This window comes from Pleurodeles waltl, chromosome 6 (assembly GCF_031143425.1).
Source record: "Pleurodeles waltl isolate 20211129_DDA chromosome 6, aPleWal1.hap1.20221129, whole genome shotgun sequence".
NCBI classification, from domain to species: domain Eukaryota; kingdom Metazoa; phylum Chordata; class Amphibia; order Caudata; family Salamandridae; genus Pleurodeles; species Pleurodeles waltl.
In genome coordinates this window covers 881,331,530-881,353,555 of record NC_090445.1, presented here as the reverse complement: position 1 = coordinate 881,353,555, position 22,026 = coordinate 881,331,530, and the positions used below count along the sequence as shown (strand labels likewise).

At 42.3% G+C, this 22,026-nt stretch overlaps 1 long non-coding RNA gene across 1 annotated transcript in view; it reads left to right on the top strand.

The window, feature by feature from the left end:
- LOC138302059 (uncharacterized) overlaps nt 1-22,026 on the top strand; it is a 168,858-nt gene that overhangs the window by 45,992 nt on the left and 100,840 nt on the right. The window contains exon 2 of the long non-coding RNA XR_011205249.1: nt 17,900-17,982. This is a non-coding gene — a long non-coding RNA (uncharacterized lncRNA). The remainder of the gene's footprint in view (nt 1-17,899; nt 17,983-22,026) is intronic.

The following is a 22,026-nucleotide window of genomic DNA, read 5'->3' as shown; positions in this document are numbered from 1 at the left end:
AGTGATAGGTATCCATGCAGGTCTGTGAGTGGTGTCCATGTATTGGTATGGCATGCAGGGCTTGGCATTGGGATGAGTGAGATGTGATGGTAGGGGGTGTGGGAGGTGGTGATGTGATGGACGTGAGGGTGAGGGTGGGGTTATGTGATGGCATGCAGGTAGGGGATAGTAGTAATAGAGAGTTGATTCACCAGAGTCCAGTCCTCCTGCTACTCATGCCAGGCCCTCAGGATGCATGATTGCCAAGATGTGCTCCTCCCATGTTGTTAGTTGTGGGGGAGGAGGTGGGGGTCCACTGCCAATCCTCTGTACAGCGAGCTGGTGTCTTGCTGCAATGGAACGTACCTTCCCCCGTAGGTCGTCCCACCTCTTCCTGATGTCATCCATGGTTCTTGTGTGCCGTTCCACGGCGTTGACCCTGTCCACGATCCTCCGCCATAGCTTCATCTGCCTAACAATGGATATTTGCTACACCTATGCTCCAAATAGCTGTGGCTCTACCCGGAGGATTTCCTCCACCACGACCCTTAGCTCCTCCTCAGAGAATCTGGGGTGTCGTTGTGGTCCCATGGGTGTTGTGTGAGTAGAGTGGGTGAGGGTGTGTAAGGTGATGTGTTGGTGTGTGTAATGTGGGGTGCGTGGGTGGTGTATAGGTGATGGTGGTGTGTGGTTCTGGTCTTGTCTGTGGTCGTGTTGTTCGTCTCGTGCCAATGGTTTGTGGTCGTAAACGGTTGTTGGTATTTTATAGTCCTGTGGGTGTGGTGTGTGTATGGGTGTCAGTGTGGGTTATTTAAATTGACCAATGTGGTGTTACTTTGTATGTGTGTGTATTTTGGGCGGGGCGGTATGTACCGCCAATGGTTTACCGCCATTGAATGTCCGCCGTGGTGATTTGTGGGTCATAATGTGGTGGGCGTTGTTCTGTTGGCGTTCCGGTGTGGGTTTTGATACCGCCAGTTTATCACTGACCTTTGGTGTGGCGATCTTGTGTCTGTGGCTGAATAGTGACGGATTGGTGTGTGTGTGCCATAATACGGTGAATGGATATCCACCGCCGCGGTGGTATGTTGGCGGCAGTCAGCGTGGTAGTAACTGGGATTTATCGCCAATGTCATAATGAGGGCCTACATCGTGAATTGAGCACTTCTCGGGAGAGCTTTCAAAAGTGGCTCACAGGCCACCAGAAAATTGTGTGTAGGGGCTGCATCCACTACCACAGACTTAAGAAAGTACAGAGGTATATTCCAGATTGGTACAGTGGGGACACATACGCACAATGGTGATGGAGCAACAGACTAGGAAACACTGAGATGGGCTTGAGATGAGCATTTGACAGGATAATGAAGACAAATGTTTTGTCTGATCTTATCAGATTAAACAGTCCCTCAGAATTTGTATCGAAGTATACAAAAAGTGATGGATGGAATGCTCAGTTTAATCTCAGAAACTGGTAACTGCTCAGGCTACATCCCAGTCCATTGGTATTTTGCACACAAATCCACCTCACCTTGGACTCAGCCATATGCAAATCAGTCTTGACCCTACTGTAATCGGAACAGTCGATCCTGAACTGCCAGGCCAGATGCTTCCTGAAGTGGGAAAATCCTGAGGTGTTCAAGTGAGAGAGGTACTACACAGCTACCCCTGAGTATCTCAATAAACCTCATGCATTGCTCAAATATGCATAGGATGATCAATGTACTACTACTACTACCCAAAATTTTACTGTGCACAGTGGAGGCTCAGGTGTCATTGATTGTGAAGGTGACATTCTTGTATTGCGTTAAAGGTCTTTCAGTATCAGGCATTTGAAGTATCCTGGTTTCAGACAGTGCTATGATTAGGCCTAGGTAAAATATATTTTAAAATATTAAATTAGTGGATTTCATTCATTTTCGTGATATTTTGTGGATGCAGATGTTTTGCCTAGGGGATGCTGGTGCAAGCAGAAAATATTGGGAGAGACATTCTCTTCCCCAAAGCAGCGCCATGCCTGCATCTCACATGTAATTTGGTTATTTGGTTGGGTCTCAATTCACTGTTAACACGTATTGCATGCTTTTGACATGAATTACATGATTTAACACCATGAGATTCAACTTGAGATGTCTAAATGTAAATACAAAATAATTGCAAACATTGCATGCTCTGGGGGATGATCGGTGTATTGTTATTAAGGAAGCAAATAAAGGTGGGGCTGTTGTAATTAAGAAGTATAGTGATTATCATAAGGAGACAGTAAGAAAACTGAATGACCATAGTAATTATAGACTGGTCGATACAGCTAATCTTTCAATAATTAAAATGAAATTGTGTGACATACTAACACAATAGAAGGAAAAATTTATCTCATTGGATGAGGAATATAGATCTTTGACTGTCACTTTTCAGCAAATACCAGTTGTATACTTTCTTCCTAGGATTTGTAAAAAAAATATGTTCCCCTGGTAGAACAATCAGGGGATGAAGCACGTATGAATATAAGACATCTTTATTAAACCTCTGATAATGACACTATCATCATATACAGCAGGCAGGATATTAAAAAAAAGAAAAGGGCATTTCTTAGGATGAATCATATGTGTTCATAACTGTAGATGGAAAAGCCTTTAAACTTGTATCACACATAAATTGTGAATTAAAACTATGCCAATGTTATGGTCTATATTAAGACGATCTCTACCAAGGGATCCGTGTTACGATTGGCTCCAGATTTGCTCCCTCTTATGCTAACCTCCTGGGATGCATAAAAGGGAGTGGGAGTGAGTTTGGAGTAAGAACAATATATACTTCTTTCAAAAGGTGGTCTATTGGAGAGTTATCTAGATGATATATTCCTCATTTGATATGGCAGTGAGGCAGAGCTGAAGGAGTATCACACCATCCTCAAAATAATTACCAATATATTGAATTTTATTAGAAAACAGCAAGAACAAGACTGTTTTTGAATGTGAAATGTTTTGTTGAGAACGATTTACTCCAGAGTCACATTCAATACATGCAGGAGTATATAGTGATTGAGTCTAAACATTCTAAAAGTGTACAGTGCAATATCTTATTTAGTGAATAATTGTGCACTAAGAGGAGATGCAGCATGTTAGATCTGGCATTCTTGGTGTGGTCTTCCCCTAACGTTTTGCTTTCAGACCTTCTGTTTTTCCTGACTTTGTTTTTGCTGGCCTTAGGATTCTGCACACTTTACCACTGCTAACCAGTACTAAAGTGCTTTTGCTCTCTCCTTAAACATGTTGAATTGGCTTATGCCCAATTGGCATATTTAATTTACTTGTAAGTCCCTATTAAAGTGGCACTACCTGTGCCTTGGGCCTGTTAGATAAATGCTACCAGTGGGAGTGCAGCACTGTTTGTGCAACCCACATAAGTAGCACTTAAACATGTCTCAGGCCTGCCACTGCAGCCTGTGTGTGAGCAGATGTAAATTGGCATTTTTAACTGACATAATAAACCATTTTGCTAGGCACAATTTTTTTTTTTAATACCCATAAGTCACCTCTAAGGTAGGCTCTGGACAGCCTCTAGGGGAGAGTGCAGTGCAATTAAAAAGTAGGACATGTAGTTTTAAGTTTTACATTTCTTGGTAGTTAAAACTCTCAAATGTGTTTTTCACTACTTCAAGGCCTACCTCTCCAATAGGATAACTTTGGAATTATCTTATTACATTTTATAAGAGTAATGTCCAAATGGGAGCAAGTAACCCCTCCATGTTTGGTGTCTCTGGAGTCTCAATTTTAAATCCTAATTTATGGTGAAATCGGATTTTAAATGACAGTTCTAAAAATGGCACTTTTAGAAAGTTGGTTTTTCTTGCTTTAATCATTTGGTACCTGCTGCCTGTCTCTGGATCACATGGGTGTGTGTGGGTGGGAGTTGGACTTTGTGTATTCCTCCTAGACAGCTATACACAATGAGGAGCTTAGGTGTGATAGGATGGGTACTCACTGGCAGGTTGGGAGAGAGGAGCTGGGCCCAGTCCCACTTAAACTTGAATAGGCTATGTCCTGTCTCCACGCAGAAATCTGCATATCCCTTGTAGTTATTCTAGAGCCAGAGCCAGGAAGGCAGGGCACCTATGCACTTCAAAGGCATGCCTCCAGAAGGTTCTCCCCACATCAAAGGCACATCTTGGGGTATATATACTGGACCTCAGATACCACCACGTTTGAACACTTCTGTACCTGTGAATACCCTGCCAAGAAGAAGGACTGCTGTGCTACTGAAAGGACTGCCGCTCTGCTGTAATGCTGCTCTCAAGGAAGTGCTGCTCAAAGGGAACTATTGCCCAGCTGTGCTGACCTGCTGTCCTCTTTCCCGGGTGTGAAGGACTGGACCTGCATCTCTTGAACTCAGAACCCAGAGTGACTCCAAGGCATAGTTGGCTGGCCTCCTGATTTGAAGCCTAAGGACATAACAGGCTTCCAGCAACCTTGCATATTCATGTGGACTCTGCCATCTGTGAGTCTGCCTTGCCAGAGGTGCCCCCCCAGTCCTAGAACCTTGGAAATGGGCTTAAGGTGCTCTGCCAGCCTCTGTGGATCCAGCAGAACTGACGCATCTTCTCTGCTCCGCGGTGCAACCCTGAGCAGAACAGATGCATCTCTGCTGCTGCATGAATTGTACCTGTCGCAAAGACCTGCATTGCAGCCACAGCCACAGACCGCAACATACTTGGAATCATCACTGCACGATGCAGCCTCAGAGTAGTTCCTCACATCCCTTGTCGATGGCTGTCTCGACGATGACGCCAAACTTCGCATTCTAACCTCGCAGCTCTTTGGAATTGATGCATTTCACCGATTGTGTGACGCATCCTCGACGCTGCACTTCTAATCGTGAGCCACATCAATTGGTTCCTCGACAATGTCACAGGCACTCAAATCACAGCCTTGCCGCATCTTGGCACTCATGCATTGCTTCGGCTGCATGATGTATCTTCAAGTTGGATCGCCACAGTGCTCTACAAACCAGGAATTAAAGTACTCTGTTCACAAGTCCTAACTGGGCCCCTGTAGCCGGCCCATGCTCCATCTTGGTAGGCCTGAGCTTGTGACCGGTGCGACCAGATATCCACAGTTGGCTCTTTTTGATGAACTCATTAAACTTGAATATTTCCAGTTCTACTATTTGGACTTTTATTGTTCGGTCTTCTTTTTTTTACTGAAATCAGTTATTTATTTCTAACCTGGTGTGGGATCTTTTTTATGGTGTTTTCATTTTATGACTGTTTGAAGTGTTGCACAAATACTTTACACATTGCCTCTAAGCTAAGCCTGACTACTATGTGCCAAGCTACCAGATGGGTGATCACAGATTATTTTAAGGTTGACTTGGGCCTCACCCTACCAAGAGTTGTGGTTGCTGCCTTGACCACGGTTCATAACCCAGTCAACCAACAATCTACGTTTTTACACAGTGATTCTTGAGATGAAAAGAAGGTTGATAAAAAACCTCAGAAATTGTATGACAAAAGCTATGCAAAATAATCTTACAGACATCTGACTCCAGGATTAGCAGAAGTGAGCTGATTAAGGACACTTTCAAAGAGAAACAAATTAATGCTATGCTATTCTTGGGATTTGTAAAGCACATGGATACCCAACGGGTCTCCCAGCACTAAAAGTCATGTCCATCACATAATAGCTAATGTACAGCATATCATTCGAAAAGGTGTGTGTGAGAAGTTTCCTGAATTAGATTTTTCCTTAATCATTCTCAAGGATAAAGGCTGCGAAATCCAAAGTTTCAGTGCCAAGTAGGCAAAAGAGCGCCCACCACTTCTGGCTTTCTTGATTTTGGGTACAGTAAGAAGCCTATGGTCAGCGAGCATAATTATCTTTTGAGGTTATAAGTGGTTAGCAACCACAGTATTAGAGGTGAGCTTTGGTTGTATATCACTTAATGGACCAGGCAGAGAGATTTCAATTGAATTCTTTGAGTAATGGCAACCATTGAAGTGCTGCAAGTGATGAAGAAACCGATTGATGCTTGGGGATCCATAACAGAATGTGCGCTGCAGCATTCTGAACCACTTGTAGTCACTTGACCACTTACAAAGGGCTTTCCATATGCACTGAGTACTGTAGTCAAGGTGGGACAACACTAGACCTTGGGCCACAGTTCTTCGGGTGGTAGGGAGAGCTAATTGAGAACCTTTCTTGGTGTCCTAGATTGGTGAAAGCAGCAGGCTGGTAATTTTTTTAGGTGAACCTCCATGGTGAGCTGGCTGTTAATCCAGAAGCTGATACTTTTTATTTCTGTTTTAGGAAAGGGTAGATCATCTAGGTAGTTGGGCCACTGTAGTTCAGTCCATAAAGTGGGGTTGTTACTACCTACTAGGACCTTGATTTTATCTCCATTGAGTTTTAGGTTACCACGAGACATCCAATCAGTGTCTTCTTTTAGACAGGTGTTAAGTTGGGTGGAGAGTGCTACTGTATATGATGTTAGGAAGATGATCATTTGAGTATCATCAGCATATTATACCATTAAAAATCCAGCCCCCGTTATAAAGCCTGCCAAAGGTTGAACATATTCATTGAAGAGGGTGGGGCTTAATGAAGGACCCTATTGTACCCTGTATTCCAGAGCCAATGTGTCCGAGCAGAATGATTCCTCACAGACTTGAAAGCCTCTGTTCCTTAAAAATGAGGCTAGCCATTTAAGAGCTTTGCAGGTGGTTCCTGCTTCTTCCAGTCTCTTAATGAGTATCAGGTGAGATACCGTATCAAACATGGCACTTAGGTCCAGGACTGTAACTGCAGCTGAACCATTTGAGTAAAGGATTCCTTTAATCTCGTTAGTCATGGCTAACAAGGCTATTCTACTATTACCCGCTCTGAAGCCAGTTTGAGTTGGGTGGAGAATTCCTTGATCCTCCAGAAATGAAGAGAGGTTTTTACTAACAAATTTCTCTACAATTTTACTGATACATGGAAGCAGGGAGATGGGTCTATAGCTTTCAGGTATTGAGGGAGCTAAGGTAGACTTTTCCAAAAGTGGTTTCAGCATGGCGTGTTTCCATGGCTGGGTGCTTCACCACTCTATAGTGAGTAAGTGATCATATTAGCCAGGATTGGGTAGATGATTTTTCTGCCTTTCAGGGGAATGTTAGGGGGTGTGGCGCCCAGTGGAGATCCAGACTTGATTGAGGTAAGTAGGCTTTCAAATTCTTCCAATTTGATTTTAGTGAAGGATGAAAGATTCTCTTTCACCTTCTCTACCTGGAGTTTCAATGCAAACATGGAATTTTGGGGTGCAACCCTAGGCAGGGTTGCACGGTTATTATTGACTTTCTCCAGAAAGTACATTGCTAGCATACTGCATCTGGCTTTAGAAGCTATCGGGCCTGCTTGTGGCGTGGGAGGCTTCATAAATGAATTGACAATTTTAAAAAAGCTCTTTTGCTGAATAAGCAGCATTTTTAATCTTCGTACTAAGGACGGAAACTCTTGCCTTCCTTATGGCATAGTGATATTTTTTTTACAATATCCTTATAAACTTTTTTTACTGGCTGTGTCATAATGTTTTTTCCACATTCTTTCTTTTCTTTTGCATCCTTTTTTTTAGGATTGAGAGCTTATTAGCGAACCATGGGGCACAAGCTTGAGTGCAGCTATTTTTCTGTAATCTCTTTGGAACTAACTTCCCCAATGAGTTCTATATGCATTCTTCAAATGTAGAGTGCATTTGGCAATATTTCCTGTTACAATGGGGACAGGGCTGGAGAGGATAGAGTCACAGTTATCTCCATCTAATTTTGCCCAGCTGTCACAGGGCCTTGGCTGCTGAGTAAAAGTTGGTTTGGTTCCTACTTCACTAAGGTGGACAGGGATCACATAATGATCCAAACAGCAGAGAGGGAGAGGAGTTGCTGATCCCTAATCGGGTATATTTGAAAATATGGGATCAAGAACATGTCCTTTTTTTATGTGTGGATAACATCACTCTCTGAGTGAGCTGAATGGTTTCCAAATCTTGATTTAGGTTGTTTGCATTGGGGCATTTGGTATTTTCATAGTCTAAATTGAGATCTTTCAACACTATCTAGTTTCCCATCTGCAAACTTTGTTCTACCACTATATTGGGCAGTGCCTGTATGAAATGGGATGGAGCTCCACAGGGACGATACATAAGTATCCCTGAGATTGTGATTGTATGGGAGAGTTCAATTGCAAATGTGAGGTTTTCACATCCAGGAATGGGAATAGAGGAGATTTGACAATTTAGGTATTTCCTGAAGATAATGGCCACCCCCTACTTTGTTTTGTCAATCAGCTTGTGCAATTGTGTATTCCTGAGGGAGCGTGACAGTAATGTCTGGCGTGGAGTCACCTTTCAGCCAGGTTTCCATAAGAAATTAACACACCAGGCTGGGTCTCTTAAAAAAAAGTGAAGAGCCCAGTTTTATGTTTAGAGGAGATCTATATTGACAAGGTAAAAACTCCACTTTTGGATTTCTTCCTTCCTATGTAACACTCTAGGTTTCTATAAAAAAAAATCCATATGGGATTACTTAAAACATTGTTAGGGTCTAGGTTGTAAATACAGTCCTTACCTATGAGTTTTTGTAACCAATAGAGTTCTTCCCTTTGGTAGACTTTAGGGGGGCAGGCTAAACGGTCAAGGGTTCTGCCTCCTGGCCCCATCCAGATGCAGACAGGCACAGATGGGCTTGCCTATGGCATGCCTGCTGCACGTGTCCTCTGCGTGTCCTCAGGCTCATTAAGTAACGAGCTAGGAAGATTAGAACGCTAACCAAAATGGCGTCTTAGTCTAAGTCGCCCCAGTCCTGATGGTGAACACAGTCAGAACAAAGTGTGATGTGCAAATTAAAGGCCAAAAAAATGTCAAAACAATTTAAAAAACAATTTTTAAAAGTACCCCTTTCTTTAGCAATTCCCCTTGTAAACAGCAACTTTTTGTTCACCTATGCAATCCGGACAGACAACGCGTCCGCATCCTCTGGCTCTTTAAGTACGAGTCAGGACAAAAGACTAGAATGCTAACCAAAATTGCATCACAGTCTAACTCGCCCCAGTCGTGGCGCTGAACACAGATAGAACAAAGTGCGATTTGCAAATAAAATGCTAACACAATTTCCAAAACAATTCTTAAAAGCCTCCCTTACTTTAGCGATTCCCCTTGTGAATAGCAGATTTTTGTTTACCTGTGTGATCCTGACAGATAGACAGACAGATATGAATCGCAAATCAAATGTGTTACAAAATATATCTGGAAGAGTAACAAAATATATAATATTCAGAAGGAAAAACAGCTTGTTCTTAGATTATGTAAAGATTTAGAAAAATGTGATGGTACATATCCACAATTACCCTACATTAGGGACAATGCAGTGAGAAATACAGTCAATATGAGTGGTGTTTTTTCTTTTTTTGCAGGAGTTGCAAAGCAAGATACCAAAACTACTCTGAGTAAGGGAAGGGAAGAAGTTTGGTTTATAGATTTTTAGGCAAGAGAATCCAATAGGAAGTAAAGTAGTGCAAAAATATCAAATATCAGGGACAAAGAGAATCTCAGGTGGCAGATGAGCCCAACCTAAAATAGGGGAATCAAAAGCATTGGGACACATCCTTCTCAGCACACAGCCTCCTTTTGTACAGATTGGGCAGGAAATGCATTACAGAAATATGGTTTGCAGCATCTTGATCAGTGAAGCTCTGGCAACAATAACAAGAATGACAAACAACTTGGGTAGGATGGAATAAAAATACTAATCATGCCCACCTTACTAGGTAAATTGAGCTGCCCATTTATGCTAGGAAAGCTGAATGTTTGACATCCTGGCCTCCATCCATCTGGCATTTCTGATCTTCCATGCAACCATGCTCTGCATTCTTACTCAGCCCAGTGAGTGACCTGGACCCCATGCAGATCATGCAGATGAATGAGTGGTGGTTTCGTGGATGGCGGTCATCAGGTTCTAGTGTGAGTTTCTTCAGAAGTGGGAGGATCTGGACTGTCTTGAGAGGTTAGGGTAATATGTTTTAAGTGTGGGAGGTGTTGACAAAGACAGGTAATGGTGACAGCTTCTCCACAGACACCTTTTATGAAGGACACGAGGCAGGCCTCATCTTCAGAGAAAGTAACTTTTAGGGAGTTGAGGATGTCAGCAAAGTCTGCGATGAAGGATGACCACTGTGAGATTCAGCACTGAGGCGTGGATGTTAGAGGAGAAGCAGACTTGATGTTGTAGATGTGATGGTGGAACTTCAGTATTTTTCACTGAAGAAGAGGTTGATGGCCTTTCACTTTTCTGTGGAGTGGGGACTGAAAGGTCAGAAAGAGGTGGTTGATGCCATTTTTGATTGTCTTTGAGTGTTTTGCTTCTTTTGGATGACATTGGTATAATACTTAGCTTTAATTGACAGGATGAGTTGTCTGCATGTTGCACAGATGGACCTCAGAAGCATGAGATCATTGAGGGTTCTGCTAATCTTCCAATTTATTTCCTATCAGCGGGTGGAGTGTTTGATGTAATTGAGGACTTTGCAGTACTTGGATGCTGAAGTGTTTGGCTTGCACTTGTATGTTTTAGTTAGAGTGTGGGTCCTCAAAAGGCTTTTAAAAAATGTGTTGAAGTTATTTAGAAATTAATTCACATTAGATGTTGTGTTGGCAGGGAGAGAGATGATTTCAAGTGTTAGTCTGTCAATTGAGAAGTATTTCAATGGTCTGAAGGTTTGCTGTTCTATTTTGCGTTGACCTCACTGTGTTGTTTGCACACTAAGCCTGATGATGGGGATGCTGAGGTGGCTGGTCAAAATCAGGGATATTGGAGGCTCTCATTGGGTGATGTTGAGAAGAAGAAACTGAGGATTTAATCTTGGGGTGTGCTGATTAGGGGGCATGCTGGACCATATTGAGTCAGTGGATGAGGTTGAGTAGGGTGTGTCTTGTTTTTATCATGATTGATTTGCCTGAAAGGTTGAAGTCATCAAGGGCGGTCTTGTGGGTGCATCAGATGGATGAGGTGGGAACAAGGTGTGAAATTTAAACTATGAAGTTAGCGTTCTTCTCAGGAAGACTGTAGATGAAGTGGAAGGAGGCAGACTGAATTCCAGAGAGTGGGAAGTGGCATGTGAGGATCTTCATGCAGTTGAGTATTGCTACTTAATAGGTTTGAGGATTACAAGTAATTATGAATGACAACAAGGCCTCCTCCCTTCCAGCATGCATGGTCTGCACACTGGAGGCTGTAGCCTGTAGCCTGTAGGAGCAAGAATAACTATGATGTACAAGGATTTGGCAGTCAGCCATGTTCTGAGCTGAAGATTGCATCAGTCTTATGATAGGCTATGAGGGCTGTGTTCTTGTGGTCTAGGTCTGGGTGTCCGTGCAGGGATGGATAGTGAGGTATGTTTGACTAGGCACATGAGGAGAACTTACCTAGTTGGTTACTGGTGTTGCAGTGGAGAAGTTATTCTGACACAAGGCCCTTTCTTGCACTAACAGGCTCAAACAGATAATACCCTTGTCAGTGTCTTCTCAAATCGGTTTCACCCTCATTTGTGACTGCCCTTAACTGGGGAATCCTACGCAGTGAGTTATCCCAAGGAGTTCCCTGAAGTTCGAGAGGTACCAAGATATTTTGAGTGGAATCCAGCAATGTTACTTTCATAGAAATGGATGCAGTGATGTCACTTCCTGCAGAAATTAATGTTTTTTTTGTCTCAATTCACCCCTTTTTACCTCCAGCTGCCTACCTACAATCCCTTGAGTGCAGTCCTGTTTATATACTTGGGGTGCAAGGTTTATCAGCCTGAGAAGATATTATTGTCCTTTTCCAAAGTAGCCTGCATCAATGTTTTAGGTCAGGTGTAATCATCGGACCTTTTGACTGTCTTACACCTCATTTTCCCCTATCCATGCAATCAGAGGTCCCCAAACACTTGATCTGCTTGGCACATTATATAGTGTGTCCATTCTCGGGGGGTACACTACTAAATTTAACCAACTAATTTTAGTATGGGGAACTTTCAATACACGTATCCTACAGATCTCCTTCCTTGCCAACACAATTAAATAGAACACCAGCTTACTGTCCGCTTTGCTTAGTTTCACAGATTCTTCCACTATCCTAAACAAAGGCTTACCTTAATCTCAAATCAAAGCACCTGACTCATGCACTTACTCACACCTTTCCAATGTTGCTAAGTCTCTGGGCAATTCATGAGAAGATGAATATCATCCTCCATTTCCAGGCCGCACTTCATACAGCACACTGGACTCCTTTTCCCCAATCTCCAAATCCTTTTTGGAGACTAAAAAGCTCTATGAACGGAAAAGAGATGGTTCCTTGTTAAATATGCAGTGTTGTACTGTATCATAAAGTTTGCACATAGACTCTCCACCCATGCTTTCCAGGATCAACCAGTACCATCAAGATATATCTCTACTCCCAGTTTTCACACTTTGTAACTGTTCTTCAAGGTCATTAGAGTTCCTATCCTCCATCCTCAAGCTTTGTGACCAACTCCTTAGTTGTAGCAACTTAAAAGCTGAAAGGTTGCCCTAGGCTGCCCTTTCTATGTCGTACCACGGGAACATTTTGCCACCCTGTAGAAGTTGCCCACAGTATTGTATTCGCATCTCTCTCCAATAGTGGTTGCCAGATTATCTCTCAAACAATCCGGTGTGCCCGCGGACTCCCATATTGGTGTGTATCTACTATTATATGCTAATTTTGTGGCCCTTCTTATCTGTGGCCAAATGTAAGCCATTGCCTGTAGTACTTTTAGTCTCACTTTTTTGTAGAACTGTAGAACTTTGCAATCCTCAAACTTGTATAAAAAGTGAGATTCACCCCTTCCACATTCTTTAACATTACTTTAATTAAGCTTCCCCTGGCTACTTCCTCTTTAAGTAAGCAGCTACAGTTCTTTAGCTGAAAGGCCCATGCATAAAACAGAAAGCCTGGCAGTGAGATCCCTCCCTTTTCTCATTTTCTACATAGCTTCTTCCATGAAATTTGTAGACCTTGTGATGACCAAGTGAAGAAATTAACAGCCTCTTGCAGCCTCCGCAACCACTCTTTTTTTAAATTCATAGGAATCAAAGTAAAGAGGAAAGTGAATTTCATGAGAATAGGCATTTTTGTTAGATTTGCCCTCCCAAAGATGGTTAACGTTAGATGGTACCAACTAGCTAGGAGACTTTTAGCATTGTTCAGCACAGCTTTAAAGATGAGATCTGCAATCTTGCTTATATTCTGTGATTGTAATTTCTAGCTACTTCAGCTCTCGTATGACATTTTAATTGTCCTCTCCCATATTCCAAGCCATTATTTCCATCTTTGAGGAATTTGCTGCATGTCCAGACATTCCTCCAGAGTCTAACACCACGTCCTCAATAACTGGTACGGAGGCCTGCATGTCTGCTGTATATGTCATTAAATTACCAGCATAAGGAGCTATCTTTTGTTCCCATGTGTTATACTTAAAGGTTCTTATCTTAGTGTCTCCTCAGAGATTAATGCATTTGAATGTTGTCTGCGTGTCTGACTTTTCATTTGGAAACAGTTTTGGTGGTAAACCAGTGATGCCACTTCCTGAACAGATGAATTCTAATGACTGAAATGTTGTAACTGCCTGAGTAGGGTTGGATGGTGGAAACTCCATCAGTCTCACATGCTGTAGTGATAAGTGCTGTGGAATAATGTCTGATTATCTGGCTTTTTCTTTTAAAGATAGTTTTGGTGTAAAACCAATCATGTCATGTAGAGGATGCGTAAAAAAGCAGTTCTGTCACTTACATTCACTTGGTTTCACTTCAAGGGTACCTAGGCATTTGAAGAAACTTGTTTCAATATTTAGTTTTCTGGATTTTTTCTCTAGAGCAGGCTAAGAGAAATAAACCTGGAAAGTTATTTTAAAGAGCAGCAGCCTTCTTGAAATATGTTGGGTGCACAAGTTATTTACATCAATGTGTATTAAGTAGGTGTTCAGGATTTTGTGATGCCTTGAGGGTGGTTGCAGTTCATAGATGTGAGAAATTGTGTTGGAAGAGTGGAATGAAACACTACTCAAGCAACAGACTCAATCCTTGTCAGGGTGCGCAACAAAAAGTCACTTGGCGCAAACAGGCCCGTTTGTGGTGGCAAAGAGCCCAAAGCTTCAGGGGTTCTCCTTTTTCTTCAAGAAGGAGTTTAGCTGATGTTTTACCAAGGGTCCAGGACCTGAGGGGACACCTCTTGGGGATCAGGAACTCACTCCAGCAGAGACCAACAGGGCTCAGGCAGGTCCAGGCAGTAGGTCAGCTGGGCAGATGCAGGGAGGCCTCAAACTCTTGTTATGTCCCTGTAGCTCTAGCAGGAGGTCAGTCAGCTGACCCTTGGAGTCACTTCCGATTGGGATGAAGGGTGCAGGTCCAGTCTTCCATCTCAGCAGGCAGGGCAGGCCTCACACATTGGCGCGGCAGGGCTTCCTTCTTCTGTAGCATCCACAGGTCCAGAAATGTACTGAAGTTGGGTCTGACAGTTTCCTTTTTATACTTGGTGCCCACTTTGAAGTGAGAGAAGCTTCTGGAGCTTCCCCCTACAAAGGTGACTGGAATGTCCTGCCTTCCTACCCTGATCCCAGTTGGTCTGGGGGCAAAAAAGGTACATGTGAAGTCCTTTTTGTGTGAGCTAGGCTAGTGCATTTGGATTGAAACTGTGGGAGGTGACAGCTCTGCCACTGTGATGCTATTTACATTTAACCATCATTTGACCATTGATTCCATTTTGTGCGAGTGACTCCATTTTGTGCCCTGCGGCAGAGCAGCGCAGGTGTTTTTCCATACAAAACTTGTTTTTGTCTTCACCAGCCAAGAGTCTGACAGTGCTGGAACATATTATGTGTGATGCAGACTTGATAAGAGTTCACAAGGCTGAGTCTGCTTTACCAGAGGAGTGTACGAATTTGTCTCGGAACAAAAATTTGGGAGCCTGGCTAGCAGATGAAATACAGCCATCGTTTGATTTCATAACAGAGGGGAGCGGGTTGCTAGAACCTTCTGTTGAGATGGGTAGACGTGGTGCTCAGGTTCTGATTTGTGATCCTCATTGGGTCTCCTCTCTGACTGACTCAAGGGTTCCCCAGTCGCGCTGGCGAGGATGATGTAAACCTAATTGGAGAAGTATTTGAAATCTTGATTATTTAGCTCATGTATACATGCTCTGCTCATGCATTGTACATTTTGTTTTTCAGTCTTGACCACTTGATATACACATTTATCTTTATCTACATACATGTCCTGCTCCAGTTGAGTTATATGTTTATTCTCATATATTTGTATGACTTATTTGATATTTGGGAAGTGCCTTAATAAAGTCATTATTTAGACTAAGAGTGCTGAATTATTTGGCATTGTGTCCTCTTAGTTTAAGTGAGAGCAATACAGCCCCCATTAAGCCAAGATGGTCCATCTGCCGATACCCAGAACCTCTATTGTGGATGCTGTCTGGGAGGAATAAATAAAGGCCATCTGCACCTAGTCAGCTGACCCAGGAACAGGTGGCAGGCACGAAATAGTTAGGACAAGAATGCAACTTTCTCTAATGTGCCATTTTGTGACTTAAAATTAATTCTTACATTAGAAGGGTGGTTTAAATTACAAGTCCTCAGACACCAAACATGACTTTACCACCTGCTCCCAATCAAAAGTTACCACTTAATAAATGTAAGATGAAAACCTAATATTTTCCTATTGGGGAGGTTGGCCCCACAGTAGTGAAAAACAAATATGTGCATAAGTCATTACAAGGACATGGAAAAGTTAAAACTAGATGTCCAGCTTTTTAATTACAATGCAACCTGCCCTATGGGCTGTTTAGGACCTATCTTATGGGTGACTTATATGTATTAAAAAGGGAGTTTTAGGCCTAGTAAGGGGTGTATTTTGCTAACTAGAATTAGCAGTTTAAAACTGCATACACATGCTGCCTGCAATGGAAGGCCTGAGGCATTTTAAAGGGCTACTTAAGTAGGTGGCAGAATCAGTGTTGCAGGCTCATTAGTATCATTTCATTTACATTCCCTGGGTACCAGCAGCACTCCTTTACTAGGGACTTACAAGTAAATTACATGTGACACTTGGGCGTAAGCTAATTTTACCATGTTTTAGGGAGTGAGCACGAGCACTTTACCACTGATTAGCAATGGTAAAGTACACAGAGTCTTAGGAACAACAAAATCAATTCAGAAGATCTGGAGGAGTGAAGGCAAAAGGTTTAGGGGTGAACCTGCAGAGAGGGCCAGCTACAACAACAGATCAGGCGAGAGGAAGCTGGAAAATGTTTTGTTGAGCACTATAAATGTTGTGAGCCTAGGCACTTCATGAGAGGTGTGTTTCTGCTTATCAGATCTCTGTATGTATGTGGTATTTCTGTAGCACAAACCTTGTATAAAGGCAGTGGAGCACTGTACGGGGACTACTGCAAACATTAAGTCAATAAGTGAAAGGAGAGTAAGGTGGATTGTTGACAGGTAATGCATTCTGATGTAGTGTGCCTTCAACTGTTTCCTAAGATGAAGCGGCATTGGTCTGGTCCTGATGGATGTGAGGATGTGATTTCAGATCCTGGGTACATAGATGGAAAAGTCACATTCCCTTGTGTTTTGTTTTTACCCTTCTTAGTCTGCAGTCTGATGCGGCCCTGGCTGCAAGTGTGCCAAGAACCACCGTAGATGGGGAGCCTGACTAATAAGTGGACATACTGATCATGATGGCTTTGTAGACGATGCAGTTGATTTTGAAGATGGTGCAGGAAGTCAGGGGGAGCCATTGAAATTCCATTGGATAGAAGGTGATGGAATCATATTTCTTCAGGCCTTGGAGGTGAAATGCTGAGCATGTAGGATTCCCATAATAGATGCCAGTGTGAAGTCTGGAACGCTATGGAGTAGGGCATTATGACCATACAGATGCAAGGATATGAGGGTTTGAACAGCAGTTCTGAAGATGCATCCTGGAAGAAACAATGTCACTTTGCTCAGGTAAGAGAGCTGAACCATAGCCATCTCTGTTTTTTGGCAATATGTTCCTCGACAGTATGGTTGGCGCCCAGGGTGAATCCAACTGACTTGCATTTGGTGAAAGTTGGGGTTTTGAAGCCAACAAGGTTCATGACTTTGTGCCAGATTTGTAATGATTCTTGTTTTTGTTCTTGGTGACAGCATTCCGGCTGTGTGCACTAAAGGGCCTGTTCCTATACCCCATGGGCTTATAAACTGCCTCTCTTGTGTACCATCCCTTCTGGTGCCTCAACTTGTGGTCAGTCTCCTTGTGGCAAAACTCATATTTCCTGTGTTTCTGCTCAGTGGTGGACCCCGTTGCAGGGATATGTATTTCTGGTAACAACATGCTTTATGTAGTGTCCCACATGCACTGAAGGGGAATTCAGACTCCCACTTGTTGCTTGTAGCCTGGAATGGCGCTTTGCAGCCTGGTTTGCTTCTTGGTTTTCAGCACACTAAATTTTCCTGATGCGTCAGTGTGGTAGTCATCTTGGGAGGGGCCTCAGTATAAAACCAACCCACTGTAAGAGACGTGCTCACTATTTGTGTAAGAAGCAGAAAGAAGATCATCACAGGAATTATTCTCAACCCTTCCTGTTGCAGCCCTTTGAAGGGCTGATAAGAAATGGAACTTGACTGAGTTCTGCTCAGGATTTTCTGAGGTTGCAATTAGAAAATCCCTATAAAGTAAGATCTGTTGGGTCTGACCGGTAAGGGTGTTCGGGCCGATAATGTGACTTGATTTTTGTACATTATGTTAATTGAGATTTTTATAAAGAACATTCACCTAAAAGCTCGAGCTCTATACAAACTGTGTATTGAGAATATCAGAATAGAAAATGAACTTGTTAACCCTATGTTCACAGTCAGGGTGAAGAAACCTGGGACATCGCTACCATCCCATCCTGTAACCGTGCGAGAGAGAGGATATTTCTCGAACATATTTGTGGTATGTGCGTCAGTTTTCATCTTATATAACAAGTGATTGAATGAGAATGTAGACAGTTTGTATGTATGTTTACCCTTTCTCCCTACCTTCCAGCTGTAACATAGGTCCTTGTATTTATGACAGCCCCCCCCCATGGAATGAAGTTGAGACAACTCCTAAAAACAACTCCTAAAAACATCACAGACATACAAACACATAAATATTCTTGAGAGGGGAATCATCAATGCTCAAGTGTTATTAACCCCTCTATTCCACTTCTTTCAGATCTCCCTCCCTGCTGTTCCTATCCTCAACACCCATGCCCTGTACGGCCATCATAACACTTCAGAGTTGGTGGTGCCAGGAGATAGAATAAGATATAGTCATTCAAATACTGAGGAATAGCCAATGTTGACAATTGGCAAATAACTGGATTTCTGTCTTGGTTGGGTTTAGCTTCAGGCAGAGGCAGGACATCCATGTCTGGATGATATGGTGGCAGTGTTTGAGGCATTGGATGTGTGAAGCAGAGAAAATTCTGAAGTAGAATTGTGTACCATCATCATATTGCTGAACCTTGATGCTGCTTTTTGTGAGGAGACCACCAGGTGGCTTCATGTAGAACTTGAAGATGACAGGAGACTGTATGGAACACAGTGGAACTCTGCAGTTGGCAGAAATCATTTAGAACAAACAAGTATAAATTGGAAAGGTAGGAGCAGACCCAGTGAAGAAAACTGCCAGTTGTAAGAAATGGGGTTCCTGGTTGAGGGGGTGAAACCCTACTCAAGCAGCAACCTCTATCCTTGTCAGGGTGAAGTCACAAGGAAAACCCTTGCTCAACCTTCTGGTAGCTTGGCACAGAGCAGTCAGACTTAACCTAGAAGTAATGTATAAAGTATTTATGCAGCACTTCAACAGCAAAAAAGTGAAATACAACACAAGAAAAATCCCACAGCAACTTAGACAAAATAGAGTAATGTTTATTAAATAAGATAAGACCGAAACAACAAATATCCAATCAGTAGAACCAGAGACATGCAAGTTTAAAGATTTTAGTGAACATAGTGGCAAAAAGTACAAAGCACCAGGCTGGCTACAGGGACCCATTTAGATCTGCTGAACACAATACCTTAATCCTGAGAGAGATGCTGAGTCCTGCATTAAAGATGCATTGAGCAGCAGAGGTGATGTCCTTACATGGAGAAGTGTAGCGCAGCAGTAGCTCTGATGGGCTGTGTTGGACGAGGCACTGTCTATGCATGGAGATACATCACGCAGCAGCAGCTCCAATGGGCTGCAGTGGCAAGGCAATCTCCCTGTGTCTGGGAAGTCCACGCAGCAGAAGAGATGCGTCCGTTCTGAGGGCGATGTGCCTTGCAGCAGAGGCGATGCACTGGTTCTGCTGAGTCCACAGATGGGCTGGCAGAACACCTTCAGGCCCACTTCCAATGGTCCAGGACTGGGGTGGCACTACTTGGGAGGGCAGGACTCACAGATGGCAAAGCCCAGGTGCTGGGTTCAAGGTGGGTGGAAGCCTGTTCTGTCTCTGAGGCTTCTGATCAGGAGGCCAGCCAACTAGCCCTTGGAGTCACTTTGGGGTCCTGGGGTTAGAGATGCAGGTCCAGCCCTTCTCACCCAGGCAAGCGGCATGAGAGCAGCCGCTCAGTACAGTACAGAAGGGCAGTAGTCATTCACACAGCAGTCTGGTAGCGTGACAGTACTTTCAACAGCTTTCTAACATAGAGAGAGTGTGAGGATAGGAAACCTAGTTGTGTCCTCCCTAGTACAACTATAAACACATATGGGCAACTTGGTTGAATTTCTAAAGAGATCCTGAAGGAAATCCCAAAATTTAGGAATAGACGCTTCACCCATTATGAATAGCGGCATACTTCATCATCGGCGCCAATCCACACCCTGGTAGGATAATACCACCAGGACGGACTCAAGCAAGGTCGGGAGCTCTTAAATAAAATGCTAATGGATTTGGAACAGAAATCCATTGAAACAAACAGAAAAAAATGTCTTAGGGTATACGCAAAGGGATTTCCTTTATTATTTGAGTAACCTAGACATGGTTAAAAAGTAATGAGGGCTTCTTTGAGTTTGATTGGCTCACTTACCCCTGTCTAGGTCAACATGTTTAGGCCCATGCTTAAAGCCCATATAGGTCGGAGGCCTCTGTCAGGGCTATACGCATCCATACCATACATAGAAAATGAGTCCTAAGGCTCTCACCTATTCTAAGGTTTCTACTGGAAGCGTATAGAAACAGTAATGGATATGTCAAACGATTGATCTCATATAGGTCCATGATTAACATCTTAGTAGTAATTGTGAAAATTGATTATACAGAATGGGGAATTGCTTAATATTGGCGGCCCCCATCCAACAACCTCTCTATATCAGACTGATACTGAATTAAAAACAATTAAACAAAATTCAAAATGGTGCTGTAAAGTGAAACCACCACAAACATATACTCCACACATAAGCATGCACACTCCTATGTTACAACATCATGTAAACACACTCATACAGCTTACCCTAATTATGGGAGATTCTGGAGTCATGCAAGTTAAGCGAGAGGCACAGTCCTATAGTCACAGACTTATGATCTAAGTATAAATATTAAAAATATTCATCATAAAATCATGATTCATACTATAGGACTGAGTGCTTCATTTAAGCAACTGATGCCGGGAAAGGCAATAAAAGCGTCCCTGGTATAGAAATAGAGTCACTCCAAATTGTATAAAAGAGTAATTACATTTCCAAGAAGATCGCATCAATTATGACTGATCAGGAACCAATCAAATGGATACATATCCATATGTAGGTTGTATTGTGTTCGGGGGACATGAATGTTTTTCACTATTACAGAAAAAGGTTATCAACAGGTGAGTACAAGTAATTTAGTACTAGTACCGAACAGTAGCGATGGACCACTGAATATGCTACCATAAGTCCTGAGGCAGGTTGGGGAGAAAGTGAGAGGGTTAGCCATTGACATGAAACACATTTGGAATCAAAAACAGCCACCAGTTATCATGAGTGATCTAATGCGATTCATGCCATGTACATAGGGTTTTCCCATATTTAGAGGCCACTCGTTTGCTACGCAAAGCAACCTTGTTTGGAATTACGAAGTACTTAGCATAAAGTGAGCTGTCCACGCCGCCCTTATACATGATGTTTCAAAGGATAATATAAAATGAGGCCCATAAGAAGAAATGTGACTCCCTGTAGCTCCCACACTTACTTCGTCAAGGTAGCCATGCCTGCATATAAACCTATTAATATACTGCCACAACAGCCACCGAACAACCAGTGTTTGTGCGAGGCAGTCATAAGAAGGGAAATGAAGATACTGATTGTACCCCTCATAAGCTAAAGGTGCCTCATTCAGGTGGTGCCTTTAAAACTTTAACGAAGGGTTAGAAAGGGATCATAATTGTGAACGAGAATTATATAAATTATGTGTAATCACCTAGTCATGTGACCGAGGAATAGGCTGCAGGCACCAAATGGTTAGGACAAGAAAATGCCAACTTTCTAAAAGTGGCATTTTCATAATTATGACCTAAAATTTGACTTACCATTAAAGATGGATTTTATTATAATTGTTTATACATTAAACTTAAACTGTCTACCTGCTCCCAATTAGAAGTTACAGCTTATTAAATGTAATAAGGTAACTCCAAAATTATCTTATGGGCGAGGCAAGCCTTGCAGTAGTAAAAAACAATTTAGGAGTTAGTTACTATCAAGAACCTAAAATTACATGCCACACTTTTTAAATACACTGCACCTTTCCCTATGGGCTGTTTAATCAATTTAAAATATTAATAAAAGTAATATAATATAAAATATATATTTTATTAATTATGTTTACATATGTTTCCATGTATATATATATATATATATACATATATATATATATATATAAAACACATGCACAATAAAACCATAAACATATTAAAAACTAAATAAGAAAATATATACTAATTAACATAGATTTTTTTTTAATTAAAACTTGAAAAATTCTAAATATACATTTAC